This window comes from Canis lupus, chromosome 19 (genome assembly GCF_003254725.2).
Source record: "Canis lupus dingo isolate Sandy chromosome 19, ASM325472v2, whole genome shotgun sequence".
NCBI lineage: Eukaryota > Metazoa > Chordata > Mammalia > Carnivora > Canidae > Canis > Canis lupus.
In genome coordinates, this window is record NC_064261.1 from 49,022,208 (window position 1) to 49,035,363 (window position 13,156).

Below are 13,156 nucleotides of genomic sequence, written 5' to 3' on the forward strand. Positions count from 1 at the left end.
GCAGGCTCCTTGATCCCAGATCCCGGGATCACACCCTGAGCAGAAGGCAGACACTCAACCGCTGAGCCACCCAGGCATCCCACCACTTGTTTTTGTTTTTGTTTTAATTTTAAAGCTTAATTTTATAATATCAACTGCAAGGGTTTGTGGAAGAAATTTTAACACAGGTTGTCATAAACAGTTGTGGTCATCTTAAAGTACATTGTTCGTCCCAACACTGGGGTATTTTTCTCAACTTTGGTCTCTAAGCTTGGGACCAGTATAAACGGATAGATGGTGTTATGATTAAAGTATAGCAAGGTATTGGAATCACTTGTAGCCTATTCTTTCTTCCTTCCTACACTTGTTCTTTTAAAACTATCTGTTAATGATTTATTTACATTTTTCTGTCTCTTAGGTTAGTTCTTTAGACTTCTAAATATTTCATTTGAATAAGAGATGTGAATGTCTGAAAACAGAATTGGAAAGATGCACTAAAATTCTGTCCTATTTTCATCTGTCATCATACCCATCCTCATCACCCACTCCAAGCCTCAATAAATAACAAATGGACTGCAAGAGCTTAGCCCAAGAATTGTATTTCTACTATTAACCTAAGAGGTGAGGATTAACTTAAAGCCAAGATAGTTTGGAGAGATCATGTATCTGGGCAATTTTTTGTCTGCCCATGTGTGGATGGATGATCCTGGTAGGAAACGGTTATCAAGGAATAGGTATGAATAATAACTATGATCTGTTCTTGGCAGGATAGAACAGACTGGGCAGCTGGTACATGTTTGATTGATATGTTAATTAACCTTAAGTTTAATTATACATTTTAGTTTTTTTATTTTTCAGGTAGGAGGCATGTGTGTGTATTTATCTGGGTCTGTCGACTGTTTATATGGAAAAGACATGGAAACCTAAGCCATTTCTTTCTATTGTAGTCATTAAAACAAAACAAAACAAAAAAAGTAGCCCTAGCAATGCAATGGGCTTGGAAAATATTTACCACATATTTATACACCATAGAGAATGTTATCTATATTTGCATGTGATTATCCTAAATTTAACAAATATTTTATTTCACATAACTACATTTAATCAGTATACATAGAAACAGTAAAGAAAATAGGCTCTGACCCTGATTCTTGACCGTCACTATTGTCTCAATTCTTGATTTTAATAATGGGATTATTATTGTTCTGTGAGATACAATGTTCTTACAAGGACATTTACAAGTGTTATGAGGAAAATTTTAACTGCTTTAAAAGTTGAAAGCATAAAATTCTTGACAAGAAATAAGTATGTGTATTTTAATTAATTATCGATAAATCATGTTTTCATCAGTGTTCCATATTTTGAGTAGTTTGGAAGATTAAAAAATATGATCTTTATCCTTCTTCGATTATTGTCCTATTCACAATTTTTAAATTATACCCAATAATTTCATGATCCAATAAAACACTACCAAAAGTGATTCACTTTTTATCTTTTAAATTCAGATGGCGTCTTCAATTTCTACTGTAAATGTTCAGTTAATGCTTTTATCTCACAGGTGAGAAAGTGACATACTTTGCCAATACTATATTTTTAACATGAGTTCAGTTACATCAATAGTATTATAATTAATGATTACATCATGCTTTAGAAGGGAAGTACAGAGAAGGTTGGTATTAACATGCACGGCACACCATTGTGATATCAATACTCATTTTACTGTTCAGATTTTTTTTAAGCTAATAGCTGTCAAAAATACCCATTATAGGCTAGTCTATAATTTGTAGAAGTCAAGTAATACATTTTTTCTGAAGGTATAATGGATGCTCCATGGAGCAATTATTTTAGAAAGACAACTTCATCTCAGCTGTCTCGTGCCAGCAGAACTATTTAAGAGCCTGAGATGCATAATTCAGCATGGAAGGGCTGTCAGAGTTGAGAATACCTTTAAATTATAAAAACTTAGCACCACGAGTCAGTTATAATTATAATGGAAATGTAGTTTTCTGTCATTTTATCATGGCAAACATCTCTCAAGAAGCAATTTCGCGTGTTAAAATATTTTGGCAAAGTGACTTTTGATTCCAAGGGGATACAGATTATCTGGTTTTATACCTGAATATTTTTCTTACAAATTGAGTTTAACAGCCTGTACTGCTAAAGATGGCAAACATAAGAGTATTATTAAAATCCCATTGGAAAATCTCAGGGAGACCATAGGCTATAGTAACTCACCAAGGCAGGTCTGGTTATGCACAAAAATATATTATTTTAATAGCAAAATATGACAGGCAGTTCTTCATCTGACATCCAATTATTTTACATAGCAAATATCTGAATATAAAAACCATTGCCATTTTAGACCGAGTCCCTTTCCCTAGCAAGTATTTTCATGATTAAAAATTAAAGAAGCGATACTTCAAGATCTTCCTGGATTCTTAAGTTCATTGCTTTTGATGACTTACCCAAATTTTCTACTCTCCAGGTGGTAGCTCTTGTCTTTTTCCTGTTCTACAAAGCTTTTACTATACTGGAAGAGTAAAAAGAAATAAGGGTGTGTGTCTGTGTGCGCGCGTGTGTGTGTTGAAAATAAGCCACAAAAGAAGAGCACAGTATCACAAACTTCAAGCCTTCCTGGAACATTCAAAAAATGAAATGTTTACATGAGCCCAGAGTCCACAGTTCTATTCTACTATCTGCAACAACAGGGGTTATGCTGAGCACTCAATTTTGCAAACTGCCCTTAAAAATACTTCTCTAGGACAGTGAGTATATTTAGGAACTTTGTTAGCATTTTTCTCATATTGGCTGTGACAGTAAATGATTATTCTTTTTTTCTAAATAGTTTGGATGAACTTTAGATGCTTGGTTCATTTCCAGAAATGAGCCGGCTGATATATTTATTGAGTCTCTGGTACATATATCACCTTTTCACTTCTGTGTTTCAACCGATATGAAGATAATTTTACATTACTATTCAAAATATTGGATTTGTTCATTTTTAATAAAACTGAGTTTAGCCAGAACTAAATCCAATTAAAATAGGTTGAGGAAAATGAGAAAAAAATGCAAACTTGATTGTGTTTCAGGTCAGCACATGTTTTTTAAGTGCATTATATGTCTAAGGTATTTTTCTAGCCACTAGGGATATATCTATTAAAAACAAAGACATGGGCATCTGAGTGGCTCAGTGGTTGAGCATCTGCCTTTGGCTCAGGTCATGAACCAGGGGTCCTGGGATCGAGTCCCACGTCGGCTCCCTGCAAGGAGCCTGCTTCTCCCTCTGCATGTGTCTCTGCCTCTCTCTCTTTCTGTGTCTCTCATGAATAAATAAAATCATTAAATAAATAAATACATACATACATACATACATAAAAAGACAAAAAGTCTTTTGATCAGGTGGTTCATATTATCATTTAAAGGAGAAATAGAAAATTCAGTTGGGTAAAATCCCTGTTTCAGTTGGGTAATCTTAACTTAGATTATTTTATCATAAAACTTCAATATTTTCTAGAAACGAACATATAATTCAATAGAACTGGAGAGTTTTACTAACGTTCTTGAATTTTAAGAGTTATAAGAATATAATTACCCTGATATCTATGAAATCCTGAAAATAAGGGTAAAATGCATATCTGAAAGGAAGCAAGAAAGGAAGAGAGAGAGGTGTATTGTGTACTTACTTTATGCTAGTTGCTTTAACTTTTATTCCATCCTTGAATCCACATAATAACATTAGGAGTGCAGTCTCCATTCTTCAGATAAAAACTAAGAATCATAGAGTAACATTCTCAGTAATTTGTAGGATTAAAAAAAAAGTAATTAAATCTAGGTATTTTAAATATATAAATAATAAATAAATAAATAAATAAATAAATAAATAAATCCAGGTATTTCTATTCTCCAACTTCTACCAAATTATTTTTAGGAAATCACAGATCAAACAACCTGAAATGCTATTTAGAAATACATTAACTCATTTCTTTATCTCTGGAAAGAATCCATTCTTCCTAAGCAAGATGAATTCTCCAAGAGAACACTTTATATAAAATATTGCAATATTATTTTTTTTTTACATCCGGTACATATACTTCTCAATTTTGTGTTGAATGTTTGCTTAAACGCGTGCAGGTGCATACACACACACACACACACACACTTACTGAAAAGCCTATCATCAAGGATTCAAGTTAATTTCGGAATGCCAAATCTTTCCCCTTGCCCCCTACTTTGCCTATCATCATTCAAGTTAATATATACTTGCAATTAGTAACTGAAAAATTTCCATATTAAGTTATAGAAAAAAGGTATAAGTGATGCATTCTTCTTGCCCAGTATGATACAGTTTTATAGATATTGTAATGCACTGATTTCTTGATTATTACCAGAATTAAATGTATTTTGCTGAAAAATTGAGTGTAGTTATGGTATTATATTATTGTATCATGGAGGTAATCATTATCAGAAAATAAAGAATAATGCATTATAGTAATGCACTACACACATGATTACTTCTCTGTAATTCTGTATAATGCTTACATTAATTCCAAGCAACTTCCTAATTTTATTTCACTACAACCAGATCACAAGTCACAGGGAAGTAGATTATAAAACTTAACCAATATTTTATTTGATTCATTTTGACTGAATCATGAACTACTATAAAGCATGAAATTTCTGAAAACATTAATTGCTTGAGAAGGAAACTTAATAGTTTGTCTTTGATGGTCACTGTGAATAAATGAATGGAATTCACAACTGACAGTAATATGGAAAGTTCTATTTATAGGTAGTGAGGTGGAAGAAAATCTTTTTTAAAAAATAAGGAAAAAGGAGGCAGAAGGAAAAAAATGGAGAGAGGGCAATAAAGAGAGGGGGACAAAAAAGAAGTAAGGAGTTAAAGAAATTTAGGGGGGATAGACATGAGGCAAGAAGGGAGAAAATGTGTGTGTTCAGCAGACTGGAAAACTAAATAGGCAAAGTTCTCAGTTTTGCTTTTATATTTACCTTTTTTTGTACTCTTCTGTAATATAACAGTTCAAATGGAGACTTAAAATTAATGCTATAAATACAGCCTTTTAATACAATGTTACATTGTGCAGAATAGCATATTAGGTCTTTCTAATGAGTCAACAAAATTTCTACATTGCCCTCTAATACTCTAAAATTAAGAAATTTAATAATAATTAATAATAAATATATGCATTTTAATAGAGGGAGAGTTAGTTGTACAACGTTTATGATCCAGGCTTTGTATTTAGCTCAAACTGCGAGGTAGGGTGTTTGTGCTGTAGGATCCTATCAACGATACTCTTCCTTTAGAAGACGCGGGGGCATTTTGAAGTGGAGGCATAACTAGAGACAGCCTTCCCAGCTTTTGATCCAAGCAGAGGATCTTGCTTCAATTTGCTAATGTAACCTTCTCCATTTCTCTCTCTTTTTCTCTCCATCTCTCCCTCTCTTGATCTCTCTCTCCTTTCTCTGATGTAAAGATCATTAAAATAAAGTTCAACTTTTTAATTCAGAAGAATTAGGTATCCTCATTTATGATTCTATTTCTGAAGTTATTAAGTATAGAGGTGAATACATTTTTGTATCTTGCTTTGTGAAACTCATCTCTAAAACGATTTCATTTATTAGAGAGAGAGGAAGAGAGAGAGATTGAGTGAAAAGGAGAGGGAGAGATAATCTGAAAGAGACTCCACACTGAGCACAGAGCCCAACGCGGGGCTGGATCCCACAACAACATCACAACCTGAACCAAAATCAAGAGTTGGACACTTAACTGACTGAGCCATCCATGCACCCCTGCAATTCATTTTAATGTTATAACTAGGTGGTTACATTAACCATAAAACATGTTTCACCACAGTTTATTTAGTATTGTAGATGCCATATATTGGAAGTTTTGGAATAGCAAATGATAAAAATAGCAAAGACAGCAAAGACATATTATTGGTATGATGAGAGACTGGTATCTAAATCGTAGGAAATTCAGAGGCTAAAATGGTAGAAACTACCTGAGTGGTACCTTATTTGGGGTGTTCCACTACATATCAGAAAGCACTGCCCTCTTATATGATTATCATTATAATCTACTGTACTTTTCTGTTTAAATAATTTAGGCACTTTCAAAGTTTCTATCTTCACAAGAGTATTTTTGAATTTTTTGAAGTGCCAAATAGTATATGTTCAAGTAGAAAACTTGCAAAACATACAAAACAAAAGCACAAAGGCAAGTATCCCCAAGTCACTTCATATCCCACTAATCTCCTCAATGCATTATATACAGTCTTCTAATTGATTTTCTCCATGCAAGTATTATGTATGGAAATGGATTATGTTTCTATCTATCTGTATGTTCCTTACATATCTCAGAGGATTTTAAACTGGAATTTTGAAGTACATGGAGAAAAATCATGAAAATAAAATCATACTTAATATCAGCATTTGAATAGATGCCAAGAAACAGAAATAGCATTTTACTGTTAAGTGGCAAACACTGAGAGAAATCAACTCCCAAAACATGTTCAAAGAATAGTGTGAAAATGGGATCCAATGGGGATGAGGAAGGGAGTGAAGGTCGGAGAGAAGAGAGAAGATGGCAACATGTATAAAGCTCGGACTCTTAGTTTACCACTTTTTTTTTAACGGTGTCTGATCTAAAGACACCATTCTGTAAAGGAAGTGGCTGAGGATTCTCTGTTGTACTTTGCTTTCCATCCCAGTGTGTTCCTGGACTTCGTAGCATGATGCTTAGAATTTTCTCTCCTCCCAAGTTCCATTTCTTTGCTTCTCCCCGTACACATCCACTTCATAACTCTACATAACTTTTTAATATGAATGTACCGCAAACTATAAATATCTAACTCCTTTGTAGCCTGAGGACTGGTAAAACAGTTATGGGGGCTGTACTAAGGGAACAGACCCATCTAAAGAGAACTCTGTGCCAGTCGAATGTCCTAAAATCAGCAGTTTTAACCTGAGTTTCATTTTATTAGGCTGTGTTACAGCCAGATCCCATCATAGCCAGGTCCAGCCTTTCCCTTTCTTCCTCTTTTCAGGGAGTCTTTATGATCTAAAAAAATGTCTTGGTCCAATATTCGTGAATTCTATTAGTGGAGGCATTCTTGCACTTACGTCAAGTTATACTGCATATAAATGGAGGATAAAAGGATTACCAGATTATAAATCAAATGAGAGTTTCTGGCAATATAAATCTCAGCTATGTCAGGCTCTTGTGTTAATGGAATTGTAGAATTCCATTGGCCAGTAGGAATTTAAATTCTGTGTTAGAGACCTCACTAATTTTTCACAGGACTTCCTCAGTAAAATATCAAAAAAAAAAAAAAAGTGGGACGTTTGCAAGCAAATTTGTATCAGGTCTTTAAATTGTTTTTTAAGTTAGTGCCAAAAATATTATCGGCATTTGAAAAGGTATGATAATACCTATATTATACAATTCTAAAGCTGTCTGCCTTAGAACTTATTTAGCACTTAATCACTCAAATAAATGCATTCAAATTGTGTTAAATGCCAACTAGATAGTATATTTAACATTGAGATAGATGAATGTGATTTGACCAATGGATTGCAATCCAATAAGATGGTGTCTGGCTCAGTCAAATGAAAGAACTACTTATGTTCAAGCTAATCAACCAGCTCAGTCAGATAACTATGGTAAAATTTGTGTTTGTGATTATCCCGTTTTTATATACATATAACTGCAGAATTAACTAATTGTTAGAATTAACATGGTTTAAATAGCTGTGTTTGGTCAAGTGGTATATATTTATCTCTAAATATGTATCTAGTATCGATGGACATGGTAGTATTAACTGGGTTCATTAAAATTCATATTTAATATGTGGTGGTTATATATAAGAATGAATTTTTAGGTGGTGAAAACCTTCTTTTCATGCAGTAACTTTCAAATATTAGTTTTTCTTCACAGCCTGGGTATATTCTAATATATTGAATTTTAATTCCTTTTTGAGACTAATATTTGTTGAGCATCATAAATGGGCACAGAAATGTGCTAGGTGTGGAGTTATGAAGCATAATAAGGTATTGGATCTGCCTACCTATGCAAATGGGAGAGCAGATTATTAAGGTCACCTTTAATAGGCTTTAAAGGAATTATTCTTCCCATGTAAGAAGTGATGATCAAAAATGATGTCTCTTCTACTCGATATTTTATCCAAATTTCCTGAAGATTAAGCGTATGACAACCTCTGTCAATTTGCACATGATCATTGCATGATATCATTCAATTTTATTTGTCTTAATGTACTTCCGTCTTTATTTTTCCCTATGATTCTTGACGCTAGACAAAATGTAGGGGTACCATATCATATGTCTGACCCAGATCCTCTAGTGCTTAAGAACAGGGCCATAGATGTGAAAAATTCATTAGAGGAGAAAATAGATCTCAAAATAAAAACTTTACTGACTCCTTTCTTCACAGTATCTGTTTAAAATATTTTTAAGACTCTGTTTAAAAATGCTTTTTTTTAAATTTGGGCAGAAAACATTCAATACTTTAGGTTCCACGATGAGTTGTGGATATAAAATGCTCTAAAAGAAGAGACTGCCCTTGACTTAGTGCTCTTCTACATTATCTCAAGTTCCAAAGCACTGTTCCTCAAAAACGGATGCTTGAAGTCAGTTACCATAGTTTAAAAATATTTTCAATGCATTGAGAAGTACAGATTGTACTTTAGCAGACTTTAAATGAGACTCCTGACATGGACCTTTAAGAATACACCAGACATTGTACATGGAGAAAAAGAAGTGCGAACCAAGGAAAAAGAATAGGCAACATCATGGAGGTAGGTGCCAAATTATGGAGAATTGTGATATCTGAAGGAGTCATCATGTGGATGGAACAGGAAGGGACATGTTGCAATTTATATTTCACAGAGCTGTCTCTGGAAACAATATAAAATGGAAAACTGAGGAACTTGACTCAGAGCAATTGAGCAATTACTGCAAGAATTCATGTAAAAGATGATAGAGTCTGACAGCTGGAGTGAGCATGGAAAAGAGTTTTTTTTTTTTTTTTTTTAGAGTCAGTTCTAAAGAGGAACGGAAAGACGGAAAGTGATGCTTTCATTATGGCTCTATGCTATCACCTGTTGCTGTGGGAATGTACTTGGCATAGGATTTAACTGAGGTCAATATCCTGATGGTAGTGCTTATTAAATATATAACTTTGGACAAGTTATTTAGTCTTAAGTTTTGGTTTCATTATCAAAAATGTGAAGAAGACAGTAATAAATTCCTAATTCATAGAGTTTGGGAACATGCAGAGACTCCACAAATGGTAGCTTTTATTTATTTATTTATTTTTTAATTTTTATTTATTTATGATAGTCACACAGAGAGAGAGAGAGAGAGGCAGAGACACAGGCAGAGAGAGAAGCAGGCTCCATGCACCGGGAGCCCGACGTGGGATTCGATCCCGGGTCTCCAGGATCGTGCCCTGGGCCAAAGGCAGGCGCTAAACCGCTGCACCACCCAGGGATCCCCAAATGGTAGCTTTTAGATATTGGATTTTTTTTTTTCTACTATAAGCATCCAAACCTGGACAGTGGTGGTGAGAAAAATTACAACTGTTTTTAAACTTAGTATGAATATTTTGACTTTATCACATTTTCAGTGACTTTTCCATCTTATCGTGTGTATGTGTGTGTGTGTGTGTATGATATATATGATATATGAACTTTCACTAAATAGAACATATATATATTAAATATATATAAAAGCTGATTGTGATCTATAAAACATTGGAGAACAGCACAGGTTGTATGTAATGGTGTCATTTGGGCTCAAAGTTGGGAGCTCTTAGCTTTGGCTACATATTAGATTCACCAGACACTTTTGAGAATAAAGTTCCTAGGATAAAAACCAAAAAAATACAAATATCTGCAAACGGAGTACAGGAGTCATTATTTTTAGATCCCAGATGATTCTAATACACAGCTTATATTGATCACTACTGCTCTAAATGTTCCAAGTCAGCACTTCTCAAAATTTAAGGTGAGTAAAAATCACCTGGGGAGGTTGTTGAAATGCAGATTTGATTCTTTATGTCTGAGTGGAGTCTGAGAGATTCTGTATTCTCAAAAAGATCCCAGTGAATGTCTTATAACTGATGGGTGGATCCAACTCTGAGTAGTGAGGATCCAGATGATTGAGATTGGAGAGGCTACTGTAAACAGGAAAATCCTCCTGAAGGTTGGGTCAAGAACAGGTTGTAGGTCAATGGCTGATGAAGGATGGGGGCTCCATTTCAGATAGGCAGATAAGGAGGAAGAAAAGTCATACATGAAGGAGACACAGAGAAGTATACAGCACTGATACACAATTAGACTTTTGAGGAGCAGTAGACAATTAAACTGTATCATAAAAAATGTCAGACAGACTGAGACCTTGAAAGCTCTGGAGAGGTATTTAGGCTTTTACTTCTGATTTAAACAGAAATTTAGAAGAAGCCTTACAAACACATTAAAATATGATCAGAAGAACTGGGGTTTGGGAGGGTGCCTCCCTGGGCTCTTGTTTATGTATAAAGTCAATTAGAGCTGAGGGATGGAGTAAGGGATGTGAGGGGTGGGGAGTAAAAAGAGTAAGGGATGCTGCGGGTGGGAGTCTTGTCCCTAATAATGAAGGGCCTGGGGCAAGGGTACAGATGGTAGCGAAACTTTTTAAAAAGTAGTCGTAATAGTGCTAATCATAAATTTCATTAATTGATTTTCATATGACAGGCACTCTGCTAATAGTTCTGATTATATAATTTCATTCTTATAATAGTCCTATGAGATAGATACTATTGTCCTATTTATTGGTTGTTAGAGCTAAAATAGAGGGAAAATTAGTATCTTGCCCAGTATCACAACACTGATAATAAATTCAGAGCCAACTAGTTCATTCTTCCATTCTTTGTTAGCTTTTCAAAAACATCACAGTATTTCTTTCTACTTAAAAAAAATTAAAAAATCCAAGTTACCATGTTCACAGGCTCTGTTCCTGTATGGCTGAAACAGAAATTTAGTGCAACCTGGGTAAGCAAATTTGTCCAAATTCAGCAGAAAAGCAAAAATGGCATGCATGTCTTTGTTTGGGAAACCATATAACCCTCAGCCTTTTCACGTTTATACATAATAGTTTACAGAAAACATTTCTAAGGAAAAATATCAATTTTTTGATACTGAAATCATAATACCTATTTGTGCTAGAGTTTAAAGACTTGTTCTTTATATGGATGCCGGGATGCCTATGCTGCCTGGGATATGATATGGGATATAATAGGGTTTTTTTGCTTTTAAAAAACAGCTTTATTAAGATATAATTTCCATATCATAAATTTCACCCACTTAAAGTATATAATTTAATGTTTTTAGCTTAGAGTGGGTAAAACATCTGACCACATTTTAGAACACTCCATCATCCCCCAAAAAACTTACACCAACTCGAGTCCTAATCTATCATTGCTTTCTATCTCATAGACTTATTTTTATTTATATAGATTTGCACAGTTCATATAAGTGGCATGATACAATATATTGCTTTTTTATTGTCTTAGCATACTGTTTTGTGATTTAGTTATGCTGTGAAATGTATGAGTACTTCATTCATTTATATTACTGAATAATATTCTATCCTATGGATGCACCATATTAAATGTATGCATTCATGAGTCAATGGACATTTGGGTTCTCTACATATTTTGGCTACAGTGAATAACACTGCAAGGAACACTACTGTACAACTTTATGAGTGGACATATTTTTTCATTTCTCATGTTTCGTAGGAGTGGAAATGCTGGTTTACATGTTAATTCCATGTTCAGCATTTTGAAAAATTTCCAAACACTTTTCTTTTTTTTTTTTCCAAACACTTTTCTAAATTGGTTGCACTATTTTACGTTCTCACCAGCAATGTACTAGAATTCCGATTTTTCCACTTCTTTGTCAACACTTGTCAACATCTGTCTTTTCTTTAAAAATCTGTCTTTTTTATCCTAGGCATCCTAGTAGGCAAGAAGTGGTATCTCATTGTGGTTTTAATTTGCGTTTTCCTAACGACTAATGATATTGATCATTTCTTCATGTGACTCTTGGTCATTGTGTTAGCTTTCGAGAAATGTCTTTTCAAACACTTTGCCCATTTTTTAATTAAGCTATTTTTCTTTTTTTTTTTTTAAATTAAGTTAAAAGTGTTCTTCATATGTTCTGGATACAAATCTCTTACCAGATTTACAATTTATAAACATTTTCTCCCTATGGATTGTCCTTTCACATCCTTTATGGAAACCTTTGAAGGACAGAATTTTTTTTAGTTAATAAAATGCAACTAATCAATCTTCTCCTTTATTACTTGTTCTTTTGGTGCCACATCTAAGAAAGCTTTGCCTAATGCAAGATCACAAAGACTTGCTCCTGCTTTTATAGAAGAAGACATTTATAGGTTTAACTCTTACATTACGCTTATGATCCATTTTAAATTAATTTTTGTGTAGGATTGAGATAGAAAGCCTATTTTTTGTTTGTTTGGTTGGTTGGTTGGTTTTGTTTTTTGTTTTTTGTTTTTTGTTTTTTTGTTTTGTTTTGTTTTTTTGTTTTTTTTTGTTTTTTTTTTTTTTTTAAGGTTTGGATTCACAACATGCAAAGACCCTAGTGATTTTAAGTTACAAAATAAATTTTTTACTTTATTCAAGAGCAGGTCTTGAAACAACTTAGTACCCTAGGGAATCTGTCCCTAAATTTTCAGAATTAACCCAGGAATGTGATATGATCCAGAATAGGTTGCATTCTTAATATATTTTGTGTTAATTCAATGTTCAACACTAAAAAATGCCAATCACAAATTGGTTGCTCTATTTTACATTCTCCCCAGCAATATACCAGAATTTTGATTTTTTAAAATATTAATCTTAATTACTCTACATAATTTGATTTAGCAGATCTGTCCCAAGACCCAGGAATCCAAAATTTTATAAGAGCCCTAGGAAAATAATATGGTTCTTCTCAAGCCCACTTTGAGAAAAATTAATTAAAGTGAATGAATTTTATCAAATGGTGAGAATTTTAAGATACTTTTTGTATTTAAACAAAAGCAAAATACAGTCCTAAGGAGACTACAGATTTCCTGACCCTGAGGACTGAGGATGCCT

The 13,156-nt window shown here is 33.7% G+C and overlaps 1 long non-coding RNA gene across 10 annotated transcripts in view; it reads right to left on the minus strand.

Moving 5' to 3' along the window:
- The window catches only part of LOC112649315 (uncharacterized), a 265,636-nt gene that overhangs the window by 125,331 nt on the left and 127,149 nt on the right, over window positions 1–13,156 (minus strand). For 5 of the 10 annotated variants that reach the window (XR_004807039.2, XR_004807037.2, XR_007403892.1 and 2 more), the window contains exon 4: window positions 3,663–3,747. This is a non-coding gene — a long non-coding RNA (uncharacterized LOC112649315). Of the gene's footprint in view, window positions 1–2,273; window positions 2,510–3,662; window positions 3,748–13,156 lie in introns of those variants that run through there. The other 5 variants (XR_007403891.1, XR_004807036.2, XR_007403890.1 and 2 more) reach the window with 2 other exon arrangements.